The sequence below is a fragment of the Parasteatoda tepidariorum genome, chromosome 1 (assembly GCF_043381705.1).
Source record: "Parasteatoda tepidariorum isolate YZ-2023 chromosome 1, CAS_Ptep_4.0, whole genome shotgun sequence".
NCBI classification, from domain to species: Eukaryota; Metazoa; Arthropoda; class Arachnida; order Araneae; family Theridiidae; genus Parasteatoda; species Parasteatoda tepidariorum.
This window is the reverse complement of record NC_092204.1, coordinates 10,065,240-10,091,819: the sequence shown is the minus strand read 5'-3', so window position 1 is coordinate 10,091,819 and position 26,580 is coordinate 10,065,240. Positions and strand designations below refer to the sequence as shown.

Here is a 26,580-nt window from a genome sequence, read left to right as displayed (position 1 = left end):
GACCTCTTGGACACGAGCCCAACACCCTATCGCGGTTTTCTTAATTGCATGATATGATTGTATGATAACTTGTTTTTTATAAGAATTCATTTGAAAGAGCTCAATAATTATTTTTTATTTTTTGGTGCCATGGATCAAAAGGAAAATAGTGAAAATGTTATGAACTGAATGAATTTGCTGATTAACTTAATATTTGGTGCAGTTCAAGGTCTTAGTGTATTCTTTATCTTTTACGGTAACCTAGTATTAAGAATCTGTAATAAATGTTCAATAATTTAACAAAAATAGTTTTCCTTAGTGTAAATGTTTTTTTACAAGTAGATAAGTTAGTAGATAAGCTATAATTGATTAGAATAGAATAAATAATTAGTGGTTGGCTTTTTTATAACAGAATGATTACTGAGAAGTGTGATGAAAATCATTACCGGTGATAGATTTTTCTAATTTATACTCGGATCATATTCTTGACTTTGTTAATGAGTTGCTAAAAATATGAATTTTTATATCAACAAGGAGCTTCGTATTCTTCCCTCTTTTATTATTTTTTTATTTTTGGCTAAACTATTTTTGTAAATGAATGTATTCTGTGTAAAATAAGCTAGTCTGAAGAATTTTAAAAAATGGCGGATAAAAAGACGTTAAATTTAGACCTGTGACGTAAGCGTAATGTGGCAACATCTCATGAATTGTGTAAAAAGAGTTAAAACATTAGGGGTAGAGTGTTGCATTCCAATGAGGTGTCCGCGTTCGAATCCCAGAGATGACAGGTTGATACTTATTCCACTCCCGAATCGTACCTGTCATAGTGCTGACATAAAATATTCCAGATTCCAACCAAGGGATTCCAACCCATGATCCAGAGTGATGGGTGGAGCATCTAGAGTGATGTGTGGATTATGGGTTGGAATTCCTTTACCATCAGGCTAACCGTCTGAGGTTTTCGTTGTTTTTCTCTCCATTTTACGCAAATGAGGTTTGGATCCATCAAAAATTCCTCCAGGATGGCTAGTTTGTCCCAATACTTGATCCAGAAGTTCTCTTGCCTTCTGGGTCGGGTTAAAAATTGCAAGGCTACGGAGTTGAACATTGATAGTCGTAAACTCAGAATTCTGTTCATGGTCGGTTATAAAATAAAAAGAAAAATATATCATTTGTTTTTCCAAAATTAAAAATCATATACATTTTCTAACAGTTTTAACTAATTAACAATGAAAAGTTTTAATAAATTTTGTAACAATTTCTGTTCAGCCGTAGATGAATTATCTAACAATAACTTGTTAGGAGAAATCTTTTTTTATTTGTTGTTTGTTGATCTGTAACGCATGCTTTGAAACTCTTGCTAACTAGAATATTTTGTCTGCTTGTCAGTGGGATTAGCGATTTCGTATAACGTGTTTACCTAAGAATTCAATCGTCGAATTCTTCAAGGTTTTATTTATTTTTAGTACTTTATACTTTAGTATTTTATGCGAGATTCAGGGTGCATAGTTTTCTTTTCCCAACTATTTTGGAAGTTGAAGTATGCTCCAAATCAGTTTTTATTTTAAAGTTTGTAATAGTTTATTTTGGCAATTTAGTTTTATTTCATTATTCGATGGCTCGTGTTCAAGTTAGTATTCCCCAGNTGTTTTTCCAAAATTAAAAATCATATAAATTTTGTAACAGTTTTAACTAATTAACAATGAAAAGTTTTAATCAATTTTGTAACAGTTTCTGTTCAGCCGTAGATGAATTATCTAACAATAACTTGTTGGAAGAGATCTTTTCTTATTTGTTATTTGTTGATTTGTCACGCATGCGCTTTGAAACTCTTGCTAACTGAAATATTTTGTCTGCTTTTCTGTTGGATTAGCGATTTCGTATAACATGTTTACCTTAGAATTCAATCGTCGAATTCTTCAAGGTTTTATTTATTTTTTGTACTTTATACTTTAGTACTTTAGTATTTTATGCGAGATTCAGGGTGCATAGTTTTCTTTTCCCAACTATTTTGGAAGTTGAAGTATGTTCTAATTCAGTTTGTATTTTAAAGTTTTTAATAGTTTATTTTGGCAATTTAGTTTTATTTCATTATTCGATGGCTCGTGTTCATGTAAGTATCCCCTAGTTTCTCTAAAGTGGATTAGATATAATCAAGAGGATCAATTTCTGCGCAATGCTTGTTAAAAATATCAATAACAATTTTATTATTTTTTTGTATCAATATCGATAGATCAAGTCGGAAGTTGAACGTTGTTCGGAAGTCGGATGTGCCAGATGCGAGCGCCATATCTTTTGTGAGTCCTAAAGTTAGGAAATACTTATTCTCTAAGGATTAAATAATGCTCTTTTTATACTATTATATTTTCATACACAACTATTTAATCCACGGAAACTATGGGTGATAATCTATTACATTATCTTTTATATAAAAAAACCCTGCATAGTTTAATCTCTTCTAAATTGTGTTAAATTAAACAAGTTTAATAGCCAAAAAAAAGAGGCATTTATGAAATAATCTGATTAGACGTCAACTTGCTCAAGGAAATGAAGTCAACCAGTGAATAACAATAAAGAGTTAGAGGATATCAAATTAAATTTTCCTCGTGAGAAGCTCCCGAACTGAAAGAAAAAAAGAACTAGCGATTAATAAAAAATAAAATTTTTAATAAGAGAACATTCCACTATAATTATTTTTTCGTTAAGTATTTTTCCGACAAGTGATTGAAAAACAAAGGCACAACGTAAATGCTCACGTTATTAGGTTAGAATCATATTAATTACACGTAAAAAAGTTCTTAAAAAATCGCTTTCTGAAATCTTTTTGCAGGATATTCTAAATTAACTCAGCATGCTTCACTAAAAGTGTAGTTTTTCCTACGGGCATTCCATGGGTATGAGGAGTTATAGTGGGTGGGGGGGGGTAGACAATGAAAAAATTAATCACTTAATTCAATTTCTGTCTTAACCTTTATAGTAATGTTGTTCCAAAGCCTAGATAATTCTTTACGACAAGATGACATCTATAGTTTAAAATTATAGCTTTGCTTCAGTTATAAGACACTAAAACTGTAGCTTTTTTATTTTCCTTGACGAAAGAGTGTCAAAACACCATGTTAAGACCTTTTTTTGGAGGGAAGGTGCGCATGAGATTTTTTTTTTTTAAATATTACTTACTGTAAAGAATTTTCTTTGTATCTGAATTTCTTATTTTTTAAATAGCCTAATCTTTTTTATATTCTGTATTTGTAAATAGCGTAATTATACTTTTATATTTTGTGTCTATGAATAGCCTAAAAACTAATATATTCTGTGCTTATAAATAGCCAAATCACTTATATATTCTGTGTTTATGAATAACCGAATAACTTATATATTCTGTGTTTATAAACAGATTAATCACTTATATATTCTGTATTTATAAATAGCCGAATCACTTATATATTCTGTATTTTTAAATAGCCTTATCACTTACAAATTCTGTGTTTATAAATAGCTAACTCACTTATATATTCTGTGTTTTTAAATAGAAATAGACGAACTCGTAACGTACAAGAAAAAATAATAGTTGCCAAAAAAATAATAACCTTCTTGATCACATGTTAACCTTGACTGTTACCTATATTTATGCAACCCTTGTTAATTTTTTTCCTATTTTCTAAACTTATCAGCCGATGGCCACATAAACCATCCGCGGGAAAATAGCTTCCCATTGATATTTAAAGGTTAATGAAGTTGGTGAGGAGTATACTTTCCAAGGCCTTATAAAATAAGAGCCGTGCTAGCTTAGGTGACAGAGCACTAGCCTCCCAATAATATGACCAGAATACCAGCGAAATCTGGTCGATACGAATTCTGCAACCTGCTCTCACCAACCACACTGAAACTATTCCCAGTGGTAGATGGATCTTAGTTTAGGGTTTCCTTGATCTCAGGGTAATCGTGGGAGGTTTTCCTCTCCATGTAACGCAAATGCCAGTTAGTTCCATCAAAAAGTGGCTTCACTGAGGCGAATTCCTCTCAATACTTGATCCAAGAATTTCCTAATTGTCTTCTGGGTTAGGTTTAAAATTACAAGGCTACGGAATTGAACCTTAGTAATCGTTAACCAAGAATTGGGTCGGCTGTTCAACGACGGTTAGAAAATAAAATAGAGAGGATTAAAATAAATACTTTGAAAATTTAATTTAGCTGGAATCTAGACATGAATACTTTTTCTTGTTTTTTTCGCATGTTTATATATCCACTCAAATCATTAATATAATTATTTTTGCCTTCAAAAAATCATAGAATTAGAAGAATAACATGTAACACATACCGAAACTTATTATAATAAACTTATTGTAATCATACATAAACATATATTAACACATATTATAATCTGGTTAATAAATTGGTGGTAATGAAATATTCATTCAGAGTATTTAATAATAATATTAAATTTTCTGAAGTTCACGTTTACTTAAGTTGAAGTCATTTAAAAAATGAACTATTACATGCATCGTCAATCAATAAGGATTGCGTCCATGATTTTAAGAACTAGAAACTCAATAAATTTACTTTTACTTCGCGTGCCTGACTTGTTGAGATTTCATTAATGTCAGAACATGAAAAACTCATTTCGGATAAATTTTTCTGTTCCCCACATTTGTAAAGAATAGAAAAAGAAATTATTCGACTATTTCGATACTTTTCGCTTTAATAATCAAGGTAAATTTTCGTTCTGTCACGCAAACTATATTTATTTTAAAAATGGATTTTACAACACAGAAAATTTTGTTTTAAATCACAAATAATAAAAAAATTTCAATAGTAACAAAAATATATTAAAAAATATTTTTAATTATAATTAAACTTGCCAGGAGGGTACAGGGTATGGTTTGACACAGCATTCGTTTGACGAGATCATTTTGATTTAGCTCAGGTTCGAATCCCGTTGATGGCAGGTTGAGTCGTGTACTGTTTCCACAATGCTGACAAAAAATATGTTTAGTGTTAGACGGATCATGGGCTAGAGCTTCGTTGAGCTAACCGTGGGAGGTTTTCGTGGTTTTCCTCTCCGTGTAACAAAAATATGGATAAGTTTCAAGTAGAAAGTTTTTCATGCTCTATGCTTTACAAACATTAGGCCAGGAACGCGTGTGCAACCGAAACAACGGAAGATATTGTTACGTACCCCCCCCCCTTGGAAAGATTTAATTTAGTCTAAAGAGACTATAAACAAGATTGAATAAAAAATATAAATGACCCACATACAACTAACAACTAAAAATAATTCGATCATACCAGTTATTAGCAGACTAAAATTTATTAAATTAAATTTTAATAGAAATAATAGTAAACATATTTGAAATATATTATAATACTTAACAGGCACGATGAAAGAGTTGTAAAATTGGTGTTAAATATCATATTGCAGAAATTTAATGCCTTTCAAGTATATGGATCAACGGTGTCATAGTGTTAAGGCACTGAGCTATAATTTTGAAGCACTGCGGTTCGATCTTTAGTGGCGGCGTGAAGTCCACCCAGTTTCAAATCGATAGATATTAGCTTGTCTGGAATATAAAGACAGTTGGTGCGCAATGCTGATAATTATGCCATTAGTTACGCAATTATGCACTCTTATCCTCTATGACCTTCTTGACCAACAACAATTCCGGAAATATTTAATCTTACTAATGTATATTTTTTTTAAACTTTTTTCCTCCCCCAACAATTCGAAACTTTTTTTTATTCACTCTAGAAGTTTCTTAAGACAGTTACTAATAAATCTCAACCTCACAAAAGTAACAGCTTAATGTAATGTTTGAAAATTCAAAACAAATGCTTGTCGATACAAAATATTTAGGGGTGTATGAAGAATTTCTTATTTTTTAAGAAGCATATGGCAAAACAAAGTTATAGTTTACAGTTTAATGCGGAAATTTGAACTATGTCCATCAATGTCTCCTCTCTTATAACACGGAGAAAAAATTCTAGTATTATTACCGCTGCGTATGGTAATGGCAAACCTGGTAAAAAAAAAGAAGAAAAAAAATACAATTTCGTTATTAAAAACTAAAGAATACGATATTTAAACCACTCATTTGGTACTTTTAGCATTCATATGGTAATGGTTTAATGAAAATTTTGGTTTTCAATATTATAGTTCTTATTACCACACATTTTGAAAAAAGGAAACGAAATTAAAACGAGACTGAACCGAATGGTTAAAATATGATGCGTGTGCCAAGGTATAATGATAAAATTACCAAATTTTACTACATTTATCAAATTTTATCATGCTATAAAACCATATTTCATTGTTGATTACCAAAGCACATCGATAAAAATTTCCGATCTTTCTGGTGTTCCCATGGAGCCAGAAACTCGGAAAATTTTGCCATGTTCTGGAAGTTTTGACCATGTTTTTATCTCAGTGTATTTTTTCAAGAAAATAATAATATTTTTCTCAAATACGATAGTTAGATATAGTTTTCTTTTTTAAGAGAAATTTTTTTTTCCCGACTTGCGAAGAAGGACAAATCAAAATCACGTTATTGACTCATCTTGCTGCCATTAACCTGAGTCATTTTTATTGTTTTCAAACAAAGGAAAATTTTGGGTCAACATTGTTAATTACCAAATCATTTCGTTAAATATTTTTCTAGCTTTTTGGCATTCCAATCTGAGCTAGAAACTCGACAAATTTGTTCTGCAAGTTTTGGCCATACTTTTTTCTCAGTATATTTACTCAAAAAAATACATTAATATTTTTCTCAAATACGATAATTAGATATAGTTTTCTTTTTTCAAGAGAAAAAAAATCGAATTTTTTCTCCGAAGAGGGATAAATCAAAATTATGTTATTGATTCAACTTGCTGATATTAATCTGTGACAGTTTGTATAGTTTTCAAAGAAAAAAAAAACTTCTTTCAAACACAAAATAACAAAATATATAAACTTGTCTGATAAAATGGTGTAAATGTTTCTAAATCTATTCAATAACAACAACGCAAGATTATTCAAGAAAAAAGACATTTCTACGAAAACAACATATTTTTTTTCACTTAAAATAATAGAATACATTTAAAATTATATTGATAAATTTTTTTTATGACTTCTTTCATTTTTAAATAAAAGAAAAGGAATTTTTTTTAAATATCATTTTTAAATACGAAATTTACAAAAATGTGCGAAAAAAAATGTAAATGGAGTAGGGTTAAGTCTGTTTAATAATAGCAACAATAAATTGTCTTTTTTGAGGAAAAAAACATTTCCATAAATGCATGTGAAAACATGTTTATAAATTTGTGTTATTTCTATGACTTCTTTCACTTTTAAATAAAAAAAGGAATTTATTTTAAATATAATTTTTAAATATAATTTTTAAATATTAAATTTACAAAAATGTGCGAAAATTTTTTTTAATGGAGATAGGTTTAGTGTGCGCTTAATAATAGCAACAATAAATTGTCTTTTTTACGGAAAAAACATTTCCATAAATTCATGTGAAAACATGTTTATAAATTTGTGTTATTTCTGTGACTTCTTTCATTTTTAAATAAGAAAAGGAATTTTTTTTAAAGTATAATTTTTAAATACGAAATTTACCAAAATGTACGGAAAAAAATGTAAATGGAGTGAGGTTAAGTCTGTGTTTAATAATAGCAACAATAAATAGTCTTTTCTACGGAAAAAAACATTTCCATAAATGCATGTGAAAACATGTTTATAAATTTGTGTTATTTCTATGACTTCTTTCATTTTTAAATAAAAAAAGGAAATTTTTTTAAAATATTATTTTTAAATACGAAATTTACAAACATGCACGAAAAAAAATGTAAATGGAGTTAGGTTAAGTCTGTTTAATAATAGCAACAATAAATTGTCTTTTTTGAGGAAAAAAACATTTCCATAAATGCATGTGAAAACATGTTTATAAATTTGTGTTATTTCTATGACTTCTTTCACTTTTAAATAAAAAAAGGAATTTTTTTTAAATATAATTTTTAAATATGAAATTTACAAAAATGCACGAAAAAAAATGTAAATGGAGTAGGGTTAAGTCTGTTTAATAATAGCAACAATAAATTGTCTTTTTTGAGGATAAAAACATTTCCATAAATGCATGTGAAAACATGTTTATAAATTTGTGTTATTTCTATGACTTCTTTCACTTTTAAATAAAAAAAGGAATTTATTTTAAATATAATTTTTAAATATGAAATTTACAAAAATGTACGAAAAAAAATGTAAATGGAGATAGGTTAAGTGTGTGCTTAATAATAGCAACAATAAATTGTCTTTTTTACGGAAAAAACATTTCCATAAATTCATGTGAAAACATGTTTATAAATTTGTGTTATTTCTATGACTTCTTTCTTTTTTAAATAAAAAAAGGAAATTTTTTTTAAATACGAAATTCACAAAAATGTGCTTGAAAAAAAAAGTAAATGGAGTTAGGTTAAGTCTGTTTAATAATAACAACAATAAATTGTCTTTTTAAAGGGAAAAAACATTTCCATAAACGCATGTGAAAACATGTTCATAAGTTTGCGTTATAAAAAAAAAGTGTTAATGGCGTTAAATCTATCCAATCATAACCATACTAAACTGTCCAAAGGAAAGAGACGCAGTACTTCCCTTAAAAAATGCCTAATTAGGAAAGAACTGATATTTTTTCTCCCACTTACGAACGAGGATAATTTTAGAAAACAAGGCTACTGACTCAATTTCCAATTCACCCCCCATAACACTTGACATTTTTAGGTCATTTTCTTTCTTTGGAAAACCTACGCGAATAACAGATAACATAACATTCAATAACAGCCTATTCAGTCTCTTATGACTCGCCCATTCAATCTCTTATGACTCATTCTTTTTTGCATGTCTTTTCGAAGACCGAAACTTCCACTGTCAGCGGAGCATTTCGCTGAGCAATTTTTTTTTTTTTTTTAAATATTATTTTCCGTGCACACTGATATTCGATGAGCGCGCAACTAGGTCGACCATGCTGATTTAGTAGGTGGGGGGGAAAGAAACAAAAAAGGTAGGAATAAATAAACGAACAAGTTCAATCTCTTTTTTTGCAAAAGACCATAATTTGTGTCAAGAGCCGGTTTCACGCATTTCCCGTCCAGATCTCGTGCGGGACGGAGAGCGATAAAAAGAGTGGCTGTTCTTAACCTGCCGTGGATAAACACTGTGTTTCGAGCTTTTGTTTTGAGTAGTGCTCCTTGCTGAAGCAGTTAATGGACTTCGGACTATGTCGTTTGGCTAAGCAGTTTCGGACATAACCAATCTGCTGTTAGTCTCTTCGGATCATTTAGGATTTGCTCCGTCTTTGATTATAGACAAAGAAATCATTGATTTTCCAAAGATCTTTGGAAAAGGAACTTTTTTTAAAAAAGAAAGATTTTCCCTGTTAAGTAAGAAAATAGTGCGGAGAAGTTACTGTTATTAAGGATTTCCTGGGATATTTAGTTTCTGAAAGTGCTCGCAATAATAAAGCAACAATTAAGTGTATTTTTCGGCCAGAGTGTTTAACACATCCTGCTTGAAACTTCCTGCTATCCAGCTTTGACCTAAACTCTGTCTTGCTTTACACTAAACATAGAACCGTTTTGAACTGAACGTATCCCAGCTTTGAACTTAACGTTGTCCAGCACTGAAGTAAACGATAAAATCAATTTCGAACTGAACTTATCCCAGCTTTCAACCTAAAAGTTGTCCAGCACTGAAGTAAACGTTGACCAGTTTTGATCTGAACTGTATTCAATTTTAAACTGAACATAATCAATCTGTTGTGATACATTGCCAATCTGTGGTGATACACTGTGTGGTTTACAACTAAATCATAATTCTTTGAACGCATATATTTCTAACTTTGAGGAGAAAAAAATTAATTAGCATTGAATTGTTCATTGATTTTTTAAAATTGAAGTGATCAGCTTTAGTGTCCGTTATTGATCATCGAAGAAATCATCAGATTAATTCAAAATGGAATCTTGGCTCGATGTCCAGCCTCTAAGAATCCCAAGACCCAAGCTCTTGTCTTCAGGACAAGACAGCAGTGACATGAGGACAATGACATCTTCTGATATAATGAAGAACCCTAGTTATGAATCGAAAGGTGAATCTGTGCGTAAAAAACTGACCGCTGTGGCCACAAAATAAGTGTCTTCATTCATTACCGTTCGCATGCAATATTGTTTATGTACATTTTTCATCAATCATTAGTGATAGCCAATATATAGCAATACTTGTGAAATGTGGAGGAATATTGATCAATTGTGATCCGTTGAACTTGTTGTTTTGTGAAGTCTTCAATAAATATCATCATGGTGAAATATTATTTAAGTTTAGTTTTTTTTCCCATTTATATTTGTGTTTGCATTGATTTAAATTACAAGTTTTTTTATAAAATAATTAGTTAGCATGTTTTGTATTTTTGAAATTTTATAACTTTAATATGTTTTAACAAATTTTACGTAAAAAATAAATACATAGAAAAATTGAGCGTTACTTTAATATATTTAAAATTGTGTAAAATTAAACATGATTAAACTAATGGATTAGAAAATTATTTGAACCATTAAAATAAAAATAACTTGAATTACTTTTAATTAAATTATTATCTTTATTTGATATTAGTTTTATAAGTGAAAATTAATAATGGTAAAATGTATAACAAAAGATTCGATTATGATGTAAAATTCTTCAACAAATTTTTACAAGTTAATGTAAAAAACAAACATAATTATTATAATTTACTCATTTAATAAGTAAAATGTTTTTATCACATTTAGGGCATTTAATTTTTTTTCAAATTTAAAATTCAATATTTTCTCTTTTAAAATATTATCGAAATATTTATATGTTTAAATACTTAAAGAATGACAAATAAATATTTTGAGTATAAAAATACAATCAAAAATTTATTGTGCATTTTATGAATAATAATTGTAAGAAATACATGTTTTTAATATATTAAAATGCGTATAGTTGAAAAACAATTTTCTTATAGTTTAGTCATGGTAGAGACGTATCATATTTAAATTATTCTTATTTCGAACAATACATAAATTATAGAATTTCTAAATGTATAAAAGCTTGCAAAAATCAAATATTTATGCTTTTTAGATATAAGGAAATTTTATTCAATTATTTGAAATCTTTTTAAACAAAAATAGTTTAAAATTGTTATTGATAAAATTTTTCGAGAATTTCTGTGATTCTCTCTATAAATCATAACAGTACTTTTAGTAATTTTTTTGAAAATGAATTTTTTTTAAATTAAATGAAATGTTTCGAAAAAATTAAAATTTTTAATCGTTATTTTACTATATTTAAAATCAATAATTTAGAATTATAGAAAAGTACGTACTAAATGCACTAATGTATTTTAATATATTGTGTATATAAGTGTAAAAAGTTTCATTATTTTCCATTAATCAAAAACTAGACAAATGGTATTTTTTGTGAATTATAAAGTTTAAAAATGACACGCTATTTACTCGTAATCACAATTAAACTAACAGTCTCTCATATTATTATTTAAAATTTTAACTGCATATGACTTTGTATGAAACATTTTCAAAATTATTCTTATATTTTTTAATCTTTAGGTATTAAAAGTTATGACAGTCTATTTAGTATTTATAAGTCTTATATTAATAATTAACTGAAATTTCTACTGCCAATTTTGGAAATCATATGTTTTGTGAGAGGACAGTTTTCAATATTTTAAAAATATATTTTGAATTGTAACACAAATTATTTTTTTTAAAACTTAAGGCATTCAATTTAGACTATTAAATATATAAAACTTTATGAAAATATCTATTTTAGAGATCGATATCAAAATTTTATACAATGGAATAAATTATGAAATGAAATATACATTGTGTTACTGTATACAAATATTCGTTCTTCAGTGTTATAAATTATAAAATAATAGTTTAATTAGAAAATTAATTGTATTTTCAAAGAAGTATCAATGATATTGTATTACTAATTATTTAACTTACAAATTTTTGCATTTACAGAAAGCTGACGAATTTTTGAAATCTCTTAACAAAGATAAGAAATTATGCAAAATTTACCATTTAAATTTGCTGCAGTTTTATTTAAAATTAACATATATTTACGCCAGAAATTATCTAATTAATATATAAGTAAGTTTTTTAACATAAATTACGAATAATTATATCGTTAATTATAAGTTTGATGAACCAATTACGTTTTAAAGTGATTTGCTACAAAAATTTTAAAAAATGGAAATCATTTATTAATAATTAAGTTTTCTTTTAATGCACTAAAGCGAATAAGTATTGAGTTAAATACACTGTAAAAAATTAATTAAAATTTCATTATAAAAATATTTAAATTATTATTTTTAAAAAGCAGCTGTACTAAGTGACTAACTGAATATTTTATAGTTTGTGTGCGTGAATAACTGTAAAGTATTTATTGCTTTTTTATGATCTATTAACAAAGAAAATATTTCGATTAAAAACTATATGATAAATCTAATTTGCTTATTTCTTTAATGTAATTTTGAATAACTATAATAAAATTATATTGAGGATGAAAATTGCAATTTTTATGTGAAAATTGCAATTTTTATGTTACTATAAATTTTATGCAATTCTTAAATTATGAAAGATTTATTAATTTAAATAAAAAGAAATAGTAAATCATTTCGCTATAAACAGAATTGGTTTAAAAGAGAAATGTTTCATTGATACTAAGCTAATAAAATAATCATTATAATAAATATAGTTAGAAAGTTCTAGTGCAAAAAACTAAATTAACTTTTATGCTCTTAATTGCTCAGTATTAATTTAAACAACGTGATTAAATTTCTGTATATAAACGTTTCTTTCGTTTTAAATATGTTTAATATAAATGGAAATTAATTTAGATTATTTTTTGTGCAATTTAATTTGATTTAGCAATGAAATGTTGAAAACGATTGTAAACTAAACGGGATAACAAATCTAATGTAAGTAAATTAAAATTTGATTTTAAGCATTTTTTGATATTTTGATTCTTTTGATATTTGATTCAATTAGTGAAATCTGAATGTTATGTAGTTAAGAATTTTAGAGAAATATTCCTTAGAAACTGAAAATTATTTTAAAATGATTGCTTTTGAGTCAATACGAATGTTTGAAGTTTTTTTTTCTTCAAGCTGACTTTAAGCTAACATTTTAACTAAGAAGGAAGGTAAAAAAAGACTATAATTTAAATATTAATATCCAGACAAGTAAGATTCTCCTTATTATGTTTTTTTTATGCTGAATTTAATAATACCAAAGCAATGCAAACATTGAACTCAGTGGAATAGCATTTAGTACGGCGTATAAGAAAAAATTTTAAATAAAAATTTACTTATAAGAATTAAATTAGATTAATATATTATATATTATATTAATATATTATAATAAGATAATAATATAATAATTCTTTAATTATATCATTATATTATAAATTTTTAATTATATATAAAATTTATTTAGAAACATTTTAAGCTTAAGTAACTATCCATCAAAAATTTTAATTTTATACACAAAATATTAATAATTTCTGAATTATTTGTTCTAAGACTTATATTTGGTTTTATTCAATTCACCGTAAACTAAATATCGATACTTATGACACAATACTTCACTTGCTTAAATTCAAATTTTCTAAAAGAAGAAATTTTTGCATTAATACACGTAATTGCCTTTAATACAAAGGTGAAACTCTCTCTGTTTTACATTAAAATCAAGATGACAATAATCTTTGATAAATTCAAGATGACAAGTTAAGGATACTTTCAGGAAGGTGAAAAAATTCTGATATGCATATTGGGTCTAAATTACAACTTTGAAACAAACAAATCATAATTGCTTTGCCTGCTTTTAAGTAAAACGCATTTCTGTGTGCTTTTAAATCAACTGTTAAAAATTAAATTGTTAGTCAATAATAAGTTATTGAAATAAAAAAAATTAAATTAAATTTAAAAAAAAATTTATTAAAATAAATGACATGCAATAGAAAAACTTGCAGAAATGGGACAATTATTATTGCTTTTAAAAGATAATTACTATTAAAGATTCAGAACTTTGTTAAAGCCGCAATTATAATTTTCAGAACTTAAGTTCTGTTACCATGAAGCAGTCACATGACTTAAAAGTTAATTTGAAATAAATAGCATGCAATAGAAGAACTTAGAAGAATTAGAATTGAATAGAAGATAGAATTAAATAGAAATAGAATTAAATGGAAGAAATTAATTATGGTTTTAGAAAACAATCGTAGAACATATCTCTATCCTAGAACAGTTTGTTTCAGGTTTTCGTTGTCCACCTGAGAAAACTATTTTTTCTTATATATATATATACAAATAATATTAATAAAAAAATATAAAATAGAAAACTATTGATGGGAAAAAGCAAGAGTCTTCTTCAGGACACATCTTTTGCTGTAATTTAATGCGATATTTCTGAATAAAGAATAATTATCCTAATTAATGATTAAAATTAATATGGAGAGAGAGACGAAGTCTACATAAATTACTGTCTGACGAATCATGGGAGGTTTCTGTGACTTACTTATTCATATAACGTAAACGCAGTTTAGTTTTAATCCAAAAGTTCCTCCAGGAAAGAAAATTTTTCTCGGAGCTCCAGGCTTTCTCCAGGAGTTTTCTTTTTTTCTCAGCTAGGTTCGGAAATGCAAGGCTAAAGGTTATACCATTTCATTTACGGCTGGTTTTCGGGCATAATAAAATAGATTCTTACTATTTTTAATTTTAAATTTTATATATATATATATATGATATAACTGTTAAAAAATTACATAGTCTTGTATATTTCAATGTTCTCAAAAATCAGCTTTAATGAAGTGATATTTTTATCAGTTATTGGTCTTTTCTATTTTAATATATATCTGCTTTCAGCCCTATTTCGTAGATGTAAATTGGCCGTTTGATGCCTGTTGCATTTAAAATTAAGGAAAGGAAAAATATGAATGAAATTTTGAAAATTTAAATGCTTAAAATTATGCAATTTTTGCTAAATACAAATAACATTTAAGGAAATTTTTTCACTAAAATTTTTTTTTGGAAGACCTTTTTTTCAAAATAAATAAATAAATAAACTAAGAAGAATAAAGGAATAAAAAGTAATTATTTGGCTTTAAACAATAAACTAGAATTATTTAATTAAATTAAAAACTTTCTGGTTTTTGGAAGTCAAAAAGTTGTTCCATTTCATCAGAAAAAAATGTTTCTTTTTGCCTAGTTAATGAGAAAGATCTAAATTGAATTGAAGTTTTTTCTTTCTTTTTTAGAAGAAATATTTTCTTTTGTTTCTTTTTCGCGTTAATTCCTGTCTTACATTTTAAGTATCATCGAGATACTGTGTTTTTCCCCAATTTAATAGTTTCACCTGTTTTTGATAGGTTCAATCTAAAGAAGAACTTTTTAACGACAGACTTCTGTTCATAAAAGAGTTTTGATTAGCTATTCAAAAACAGTTTTGAGAGCTGTAGCCAATTAAAAAAGTCATTTTGGCAGCAATATTCTTTTTTTTTCTTTCTCAATTCGAAAAATAATAATGTTGATGGCGTTTTTCATAAGATGAGAAATTTTTAGCTTGACATTTTAAGAAATACGTCTATTAGAACTAATTGGAAAATTTGTAAATTAGATTTTTCTTAGGGTTATTTCTGAATTTCGACGCCATGTGAAAATTTAAAAAATAGAAAGAAAAAAACTGTTGTCAAGAATTTGCTATTTCAAAAAGCATAAAACAAATGCAGAATTTGTATTTAAATTTTTTCATTTAAATGTTTTGTACGGTTGCTGTTTTAATTATTCATAGTAATACTTTTACGGACAAATACGAGGGAAATAGTGATGTTTATCACTAAATCCCTATTTCTCTCACATATTCTAAGAGATACTTTCTGAATCATTTAATACTACCAATAGCATTAAATGAATTATTAAAAGAAATCGATGCAGAAAAATAAACTTAATTATATAACAACTTCATTTGCTTTAAAAGGCTATAAACGTGGTAACAGAAGATATAATTCTACCGCTCAAAAATTGGCCCTCATCCTCAAGACTCGTTTCACGTAAGTAAAAAGGTTTTTTTTTTTTATAAACAACCTACCCCATTTCTAGTTTACGACTACCAATGTACTCCGTAGCCTGATAATTTTTAACCTAATCCATAAGACAAGGGAACTCCTAGATCATGCTTTGGGACAAGCTAGCCTTCGTTGAGGCATTTTTCAATGGAACTAAGCAGGCATTTGCATTACTTGGGGTGGAAAACCACGAGAACTTCCCATGGTTTAGCTTAACGGCAAGAGAGCTCTCACCCATAATGCTTCAACAATTGAGGATATTTTACGTCAGAAACGTGGTTGGGGCGAGCCAGGTGCGGAATTTGTATTCAACTATCACTGGGACTCGAACTTGGGTCAAATCATTGGGAGTTGAGCGCTCTATCCTCTGTGTCACCGCGGCTTCCGAATGAGCAAGTTAGGAGAGATTTGAAACAAAAATCGGGAAGTTGTCAACGGAAAAATTGGAAAATAAATAAAGGTGAAAAACAAAACTAGAAAAACCTTTGTAGCCGAAAGTAAAAAACAAAATAGGACCGGTATTAAAAAATATAGACCACCCAATATTGGTCCCTCGGTGGATGTCTCACATAGAACTCATATTGCGCCAATTTTAAACCCAAATGGGGCCAAGGTAAAATTGTTGCTAGGGTAGGCATGGTAAGATATAGTACGGCTTTCTAAAGAACTCCTCCAGACACCCGTCTCGCGCTGTGGCGGGTACTATGGTTACGAGGAAAGTTCACTTCGAATAGGGGTGTGGGGTGAATAGTTTTGTTTTAATCTTAGCATAGGTCGTCGTAAATAACCAATCGACACCTTCTTTCCCCTATTTCACCCCCATTAGAAATGTGCTCTCTCTTGTTACCATAACAGTAGACAGCCCTAGACTTTCAATCTGGAGGAGTTCTCCTCAGAGCCACACTGTACATGACTTACCGTTGATAATATAGTGAAGATGTGGAAAAAAAATTAAGTATATTCTCTTTAATTTTCAAGCGAAATTTCAAATGGGACCGAAATATGGGAATGATTCTTTTGAACGTTTATTTTAATTTGTTTTTATGTTTTGGAATTTCCATTTATTTGAAAATAGTTTGAAATATTCCCACTCGTATTTCTAGATTTTTGATCTGGTGTGTAATTCCCTAGAAATTTGGCTGTTTTCATCTCTCTTGACTATCCTGTATGCTACTCTAGATAAGGAACGTTAAATGCCAGGCACACCTGGATTTTAAGTAATTCCAAGAAACTTTTCAAAGAATTAATGACGTTCGAAGAGCACTGAGTAACAACTTTGAACTTTTTACCTCCTCACCACGAAGAAAAACCCGCCAACATTGCTTCTTATCTCTTTGGATGCATATCTGATTTGCATACTTAAAATGTGCCTAAAATCATTACCAGTCTACACGTCTTGCATACATTATTCTAATTGCGGTGAGATGATAGAAAATCCATCGCCAAAGGAAAAAAAAGTATCGCCATTTTCATCTTCTATGATGGAAGTTTCATATTTTTAATGTCCTGTTGTTTGGTTAAGCCAATGATTTGTGAACAACTGCTGTGGTCACTTCCTGTACATAATTCATTCTTGGCGGAAGCTTTGATTCATATTCAATAAGGTGTACCTTCGGGGCACTTTCGAACGTTTCATCAAGAAAGCTATGACATCACCTTTTTTTTTCTTCTCTTTGGAGTTTCGCTTTGAATAGCATACGGTATTAAGCTTTTATGAGCTGAGGTTTTGTTGTCAAGAAATTGAATTAACTTTTTCTTAAAAAAATATAAAAGAAACTGTGATGAATTGATTTACCCTTCATTCATGGAGGAAATGATTAATCGGGATGGTAACTTCTACGAGTAATGTGAAATCGTTTCAGTCGTTGAAATAAAACTTAGCAATAGTTCGGAGAATAAATTAATTCTTGAAATATTTATTGATGAGGTTTTTTATGCCAGATATCAGGAAAGGTTTAGGAATTTGCATTTTTTTTCTTAGAGAACTATGCATGAAAATGAAAAGCAAGGTGAAATTATTTATTAGATCACTTTCAATTTGAGATTTTTTACAAATATTTTTTTAAAAAAATTTCCCGAAAAAAAATTAAAATCGAAGCTCTAGAGTAGTGACAACATAGAATTGGTAAGTGTTTCTCATATAAAGCTAAAACATTTTTACATTTTAATTTAACAATTACAACATAGAATAAGAGTAGTGTTTCTCATATAAAGCTAGAAAAATGTTGCACTTTAATTTGACAATGACTACATAGAATATGTGTGCATTTCTCATATAAAGCTAAAACATTTTTGCATTTTAATTTAACAAATACAACATAGAATAAGAGTAGTATTTCTCATATAAAGTTAGAAAAATGCTGCACTTTAATTTGACAATGACTTCATAGAATAGGTGTGCGTGTCCCGTATAAATCAAGAACAATTTTGTTTTTTAATTTAAGGAAAGTGTTTAATTTTTGTTAAAAAAAGGTCCTAAACGTAATAATCATTTACCGAAAAAGATACAGATAGATAATACAGAAAGATAAGATAATACAGAGCTAGCGCTTTTATTATATAGAAGAGCGAAAATAAATAAATACATTACAGTATAAAACAAAATTCAGGAAAGATACTATCTTGTTTTAGGATGAATAAATTTCATATAAACTTTCCAATTCAAAAGTTTAATTAGTTTAAGTTTGATTAGTTAAGGTTTAGGATTGATTAAACTAATCTATTATAAGGCCAAGACAGAACGTATGAAAAATGATTTAAAAAGAATAAAAAAAAACTTTTATTTGTAACCAAACATTAAGGAAGTCCAGAAACATTTTTGAGTGAAACTAAGTTATGTTTTTGGAGATAAAAAAAATATTTTCAAAACACAAATATATAGCGCTGCGTGGATATACACGATTATTTTACCGGCCGTTCAATTAACCTGTTATGTTAAAATATCACTTTAAGTTTGTATTAAGTTTGTAAGTATTAGTTTAAGTTTGATTAGTTAAGGTTTAGGATTGATTAAACTAATCTATTATAAGGCCAAGACAGAACGTATGAAAAATGATTTAAAAAGAATAAAAAAAAACTTTTATTTGTAACCAAACATTAAGGAAGTCCAGAAACATTTTTGAGTGAAACTAAGTTATGTTTTTGGAGATAAAAAAAATATTTTCAAAACACAAATATATAGCGCTGCGTGGATATACACGATTATTTTACCGGCCGTTCAATTAACCTGTTATGTTAAAATATCACTTTAAGTTTGTATTAAGTTTGTAAGTATTAGTTTAAGTTTGATTAGTTAAGGTTTAGGATTGATTAAACTAATCTATTATAAGGCCAAGACAGAACGTATGAAAAATGATTTAAAAAGAATAAAAAAAAACTTTTATTTGTAACCAAACATTAAGGAAGTCCAGAAACATTTTTGAGTGAAACTAAGTTATGTTTTTGGAGATAAAAAAAATATTTTCAAAACACAAATATATAGCGCTGCGTGGATATACACGATTATTTTACCGGCCGTTCAATTAACCTGTTATGTTAAAATATCACTTTAAGTTTGTATTAAGTTTGTAAGTATTAGTTTAAGTTTGATTAGTTAAGGTTTAGGATTGATTAAACTAATCTATTATAAGGCCAAGACAGAACGTATGAAAAATGATTTAAAAAGAATAAAAAAAAACTTTTATTTGTAACCAAACATTAAGGAAGTCCAGAAACATTTTTGAGTGAAACTAAGTTATGTTTTTGGAGATAAAAAAAATATTTTCAAAACACAAATATATAGCGCTGCGTGGATATACACGATTATTTTACCGGCCGTTCAATTAACCTGTTATGTTAAAATATCACTTTAAGTTTGTATTAAGTTTGTAAGTATTAGTTTAAGTTTGATTAGTTAAGGTTTAGGATTGATTAAACTAATCTATTATAAGGCCAAGACAGAACGTATGAAAAATGATTTAAAAAGAATAAAAAAAAACTTTTATTTGTAACCAAACATTAAGGAAGTCCAGAAACATTTTTGAGTGAAACTAAGTTATGTTTTTGGAGATAAAAAAAATATTTTCAAAACACAAATATATAGCGCTGCGTGGATATACACGATTATTTTACCGGCCGTTCAATTAACCTGTTATGTTAAAATATCACTTTAAGTTTGTATTAAGTTTGTAAGTATTAGTTTAAGTTTGATTAGTTAAGGTTTAGGATTGATTAAACTAATCTATTATAAGGCCAAGACAGAACGTATGAAAAATGATTTAAAAAGAATAAAAAAAAACTTTTATTTGTAACCAAACATTAAGGAAGTCCAGAAACATTTTTGAGTGAAACTAAGTTATGTTTTTGGAGATAAAAAAAATATTTTCAAAACACAAATATATAGCGCTGCGTGGATATACACGATTATTTTACCGGCCGTTCAATTAACCTGTTATGTTAAAATATCACTTTAAGTTTGTATTAAGTTTGTAAGTATTAGTTTAAGTTTGATTAGTTAAGGTTTAGGATTGATTAAACTAATCTATTATAAGGCCAAGACAGAACGTATGAAAAATGATTTAAAAAGAATAAAAAAAAACTTTTATTTGTAACCAAACATTAAGGAAGTCCAGAAACATTTTTGAGTGAAACTAAGTTATGTTTTTGGAGATAAAAAAAATATTTTCAAAACACAAATATATAGCGCTGCGTGGATATACACGATTATTTTACCGGCCGTTCAATTAACCTGTTATGTTAAAATATCACTTTAAGTTTGTATTAAGTTTGTAAGTATTAGTTTAAGTTTGATTAGTTAAGGTTTAGGATTGATTAAACTAATCTATTATAAGGCCAAGACAGAACGTATGAAAAATGATTTAAAAAGAATAAAAAAAAACTTTTATTTGTAACCAAACATTAAGGAAGTCCAGAAACATTTTTGAGTGAAACTAAGTTATGTTTTTGGAGATAAAAAAAATATTTTCAAAACACAAATATATAGCGCTGCGTGGATATACACGATTGTTTTACCGGCCGTTCAATTAACCTGTTATGTTAAAATATCACTTTAAGTTTGTATTAAGTTTGTAAGTATTAGTTTAAGTTTGATTAGTTAAGGTTTAGGATTGATTAAACTAATCTATTATAAGGCCAAGACAGAACGTATGAAAAATGATTTAAAAAGAATAAAAAAAAACTTTTATTTGTAACCAAACATTAAGGAAGTCCAGAAACATTTTTGAGTGAAACTAAGTTATGTTTTTGGAGATAAAAAAAATATTTTCAAAACACAAATATATAGCGCTGCGTGGATATACACGATTGTTTTACCGGCCGTTCAATTAACCTGTTATGTTAAAATATCACTTTAAGTTTGTATTAAGTTTGTAAGTATTAGTTTAAGTTTGATTAGTTAAGGTTTAGGATTGATTAAACTAATCTATTATAAGGCCAAGACAGAACGTATGAAAAATGATTTAAAAAGAATAAAAAAAAACTTTTATTTGTAACCAAACATTAAGGAAGTCCAGAAACATTTTTGAGTGAAACTAAGTTATGTTTTTGGAGATAAAAAAAATATTTTCAAAACACAAATATATAGCGCTGCGTGGATATACACGATTGTTTTACCGGCCGTTCAATTAACCTGTTATGTTAAAATATCACTTTAAGTTTGTATTAAGTTTGTAAGTATTAGTTTAAGTTTGATTAGTTAAGGTTTAGGATTGATTAAACTAATCTATTATAAGGCCAAGACAGAACGTATGAAAAATGATTTAAAAAGAATAAAAAAAAACTTTTATTTGTAACCAAACATTAAGGAAGTCCAGAAACATTTTTGAGTGAAACTAAGTTATGTTTTTGGAGATAAAAAAAATATTTTCAAAACACAAATATATAGCGCTGCGTGGATATACACGATTGTTTTACCGGCCGTTCAATTAACCTGTTATGTTAAAATATCACTTTAAGTTTGTATTAAGTTTGTAAGTATTAGTTTAAGTTTGATTAGTTAAGGTTTAGGATTGATTAAACTAATCTATTATAAGGCCAAGACAGAACGTATGAAAAATGATTTAAAAAGAATAAAAAAAAACTTTTATTTGTAACCAAACATTAAGGAAGTCCAGAAACATTTTTGAGTGAAACTAAGTTATGTTTTTGGAGATAAAAAAAATATTTTCAAAACACAAATATATAGCGCTGCGTGGATATACACGATTGTTTTACCGGCCGTTCAATTAACCTGTTATGTTAAAATATCACTTTAAGTTTGTATTAAGTTTGTAAGTATTAGTTTAAGTTTGATTAGTTAAGGTTTAGGATTGATTAAACTAATCTATTATAAGGCCAAGACAGAACGTATGAAAAATGATTTAAAAAGAATAAAAAAAAACTTTTATTTGTAACCAAACATTAAGGAAGTCCAGAAACATTTTTGAGTGAAACTAAGTTATGTTTTTGGAGATAAAAAAAATATTTTCAAAACACAAATATATAGCGCTGCGTGGATATACACGATTGTTTTACCGGCCGTTCAATTAACCTGTTATGTTAAAATATCACTTTAAGTTTGTATTAAGTTTGTAAGTATTAGTTTAAGTTTGATTAGTTAAGGTTTAGGATTGATTAAACTAATCTATTATAAGGCCAAGACAGAACGTATGAAAAATGATTTAAAAAGAATAAAAAAAAACTTTTATTTGTAACCAAACATTAAGGAAGTCCAGAAACATTTTTGAGTGAAACTAAGTTATGTTTTTGGAGATAAAAAAAATATTTTCAAAACACAAATATATAGCGCTGCGTGGATATACACGATTGTTTTACCGGCCGTTCNAATAGTTCATTATACGTTAAGTATTTAGTCAGATTCTTTTTTTTAGGTTGTCTTGAGTAATAATTTAAGTAGTGTTGAATAGTTCATTATACGTTAAGTATTTAGTCAGATTCCTTTTTTTAGGTTGTCTTAAGTAATAATTTAAGTAGTGTTGAATAGTTCATACATTAAGTATTTAGTCAGATTCCTTTTTTTAGGTTGTCTTAAGTAATAATTTAAATAGTGTTAAATAGTTCATTATACGTTAAGTATTTAGTTAGATTCCTTTTTTTAGGTTGTCTTGAGTAATAATTTAGGTAGTGTTAAATAGTTTGTTACATGTTTAGTATTTGTTTAGAATAATTTTTATCAAAATGTAAAACTTAGTCAGTAACTATTTTGATTTATTTTTCATCCTTTCTTAAATAGCGGTAGAGATTTTAAGCATAAACGATGTCGCATATTGTCATACGAATGCTTGAGTGCATATCGATTCAAAAGATTTAAAGGATCTAAAAGAAATCTGTCTTGCATTATTCATATAGCTTTTCCATTGTTGGAATTCCGCAAATTATTAACATCTTTAAGGCGAGGGGTTGGCAAGCGTCAGCGAGCAGGGGGCGCAGCTCACTAGTAACATTGAAAAGGTGATAATAATATTCATCATCTTACAAAGTAACGAATTATTAAATTTTTATAAACTACAATTACATTTATTAACCTTCCCTTGCTAATGAAATTACATTTACATTTGCCCTAAATTTAATTATACTTGACATTTATAAAATTATAATTAAATTTGCAAATAAATTAAAGAAACTCCCACTTAACAATCCAGTAAATTTTATTCCATCTTATAAAACGAGCTTAATAACTAAATTCATGGCTATGAAATAAAGATTTTCCAGGTGTGAATTAGTTCAGGGACGCCATCCCGCCTTTGGCAATCTTTCTCTTGACCAAACATAACACCCCCACGCGTTGACAGAAGTGCTTCAATTTTTCTATTCCTTTTAATTCTTGATTCTGTCGCCCTTGAGTCTGTTTCGTGTCTATATAAGCTAATTTTGCACAAGGATTTCTGACAATGCGGAGAACTTTTAAGGAACTAGGACTACTGAGGCGTAACGATTTGAAGAGATGTGTCTCAGAATTTAAGAGAAAGTTTGAGCTTACGCATTGAGGAAAGTTTGAAAACAAGTTTAGATTCAAGAGAAGTTTGTTTCTCCTCAAGCTTTATTTAATATCATTGCATCAATAAATAATAAAACCTTGCTGAATGAATAAGTAATTTATCTGTAAGGTCCTGACAATAATTCTGAATTAATTTCAAACACTGTTAGAAATTACTTGGAAAAATCGATTAAATAACAATTTATTAAATTGTTATTTTACCATATTCTAGCAAAACAGACAAATAACTCTAAATAAAATGGTACACAAACTGGTAACAGTTTCAAAAACCGTTTATTAATTGCATTCACTTAATACGGTTAAATAACTAAAATTTATTACACTATCTTGGCCCTCCTAATAAAACAACTCATTTCCGAGCAGCTTGGCGGCGCGTATTAAATCCGAGAAGGCTAATCTGTCAATCTCATGACGGACAGAACGGGGGTTTGAATTCCAGCGTTGACGCGAAAAAACTTTTTCCGTGCCCTCCAACACATGAATAGATTCTAATTTCCGGCACTCCCCAATTTGTGACCCTGGACTATTAGAATATGATACTCTTATTCAAGCATAGATGGCAGCACCATACAGCTACTTAACCAACAAAGTCTAGTATTTCCTATCTCTTACTATAAATAAAACAAGCAGATAACAGATTTTAATACATTCCACAGCTCAACCGCAATCTAATTCCAATGCCCAATACCTAACAAAAAGCGTAGCTCCAATGTTCAGATAAGTTTTTAATGTGCTTGAAATAATGTGTGATTGGTTAAAAAACCGTATGATTTTTATTAACCATGAACACAAAACTATAAGGTTTTTTGACCCTACTAGTTGTAAACGCTTTGAAAACCGTAGGGGTAAAAAATGTTCTTTGCCGTAAACTTTCCAGTTAATTGAAAGGCCAAACTGCAGCCTGTTTTTTTTCCGTAATTTTAGAATGGAAACTCAAACTGTGTACCCACACATAAAGTTATTTGCAAAGTTAACATAATGCTATAAGCATTAATAAAAGGTAAAACAGAACACATTTTTTATGTTTTAAGGTATTGAGCAAACTTAAAGATCCAACATGTTTTAATTTTATTCTTACGAGACTTATGATAATTTGAACCCACCTTTTTTTAGTGTGATCCTTACTACACTTATATCAACTATAATCCAATTATTTTGATGTAATAATTACGAGACTCATAGCAACTTTAATTCAACTTTTTTTAAAGTGATTCTTACGAAAAAGTTGCTTACTTTAAACTCATTTAATTAGATTCTAACCAGAATTTTTTTAAACTCCTTGAAGTGACCTATTTCGAGAGTTTCAATGCTTTTCTTTAACAATTTTTGTATTTTATAATTAAAAAAAATTTTTTTTCTCGAGTGGGTGGAGAATTTTATTTTACACTAGAAAATAAAGATGAGTATTGGATCTCTGAAACAAAACCAAGAAATACAAAATCAAACTCTTAAAGCACTAAATAAAACAGACAATTGTCTCATTAGAGAAAAGTGTTTAAATTAACAGCACTGGAATTTAACAATGTAGTAGATAAACCACTTACACTCATGCTAAATAGAGTGTAAAGAGCCGCGATGGCTCATGGGGTAGAGTGTTCTCCTTCCAATGAGGCGAACCGGGTTCGAATCCCTGTCGATACAAATTTCGCATGCGGCTTGCACCGACCACAGTGCTGACGTGAAATATCCTCAATTTTAGACGGATCATGGGTTAGAGTCCCCTTGCCGTCAGGCTAACAGTGGGAGATTATAGTGGTCTTCCTCTCCATGTACCGCAAATGTGGGTGAGCTCCATCAAAAAGTCCTCCAAGAAGGCTAATTTCACCCAATACTCGATCCAGGAGTTCCCTTGTCTTCTGGATTGGATTCAAAATTACAAGGAAACATTAGTAGTCGTAAACCCAAAAATTGGATCGGCAGTGCAACGACGGATATAAAATAAAATCTAAACTACATAGTTTTGGCTGGGCAGACCAGTGGCCGAGTGGTTAGCGCGTCTGACTGCAGAGCCGTTGGTTGCGGGTTCGAATCCCACTCAGAGCATGGATGTCTATTTCTCTCTCTGTGTTTTCTATGTCCTTTCTCCTTTGTGTGTGAATGTGACCCGCCCTATATACGGGTTTGTGGTTGTGTGACGTGGGCGACGCTGCTCCACCGCCGGGACTTCACCACAGATGGTAACGAGAAGAGAGTAAGCAGTTCTGGCACTTTCTGAGGCCAATAAACAATAGTTCCAAGTGCCCGCCATTAAAAAAAAATAAAGTTTTGGCTGGGATAGCCTGGTTGGTGTCTTTTTTTTCTATGTTTCCCAAAAAAAGATATTCTTCATTAAACTATTTTTTTCTTCTCACTTTTGAAAAAAGTATATTTTCGAGTTATGCTTATAAATCAGAAAGGAAGATTTCAAATCCCATCACGTTATTCACCCGAATCGGAAGGGAAGCGAAAACTTCAACCATAACAAACTGCGATA

The 26,580-nt window shown here is 28.6% G+C and overlaps 1 protein-coding gene across 1 annotated transcript in view; it reads left to right on the top strand.

The window, feature by feature from the left end:
• The window catches only part of LOC107454139 (whirlin protein dyschronic), a 370,134-nt gene that overhangs the window by 306,647 nt on the left and 36,907 nt on the right, over positions 1–26,580 (top strand). The window lies entirely within an intron of this gene.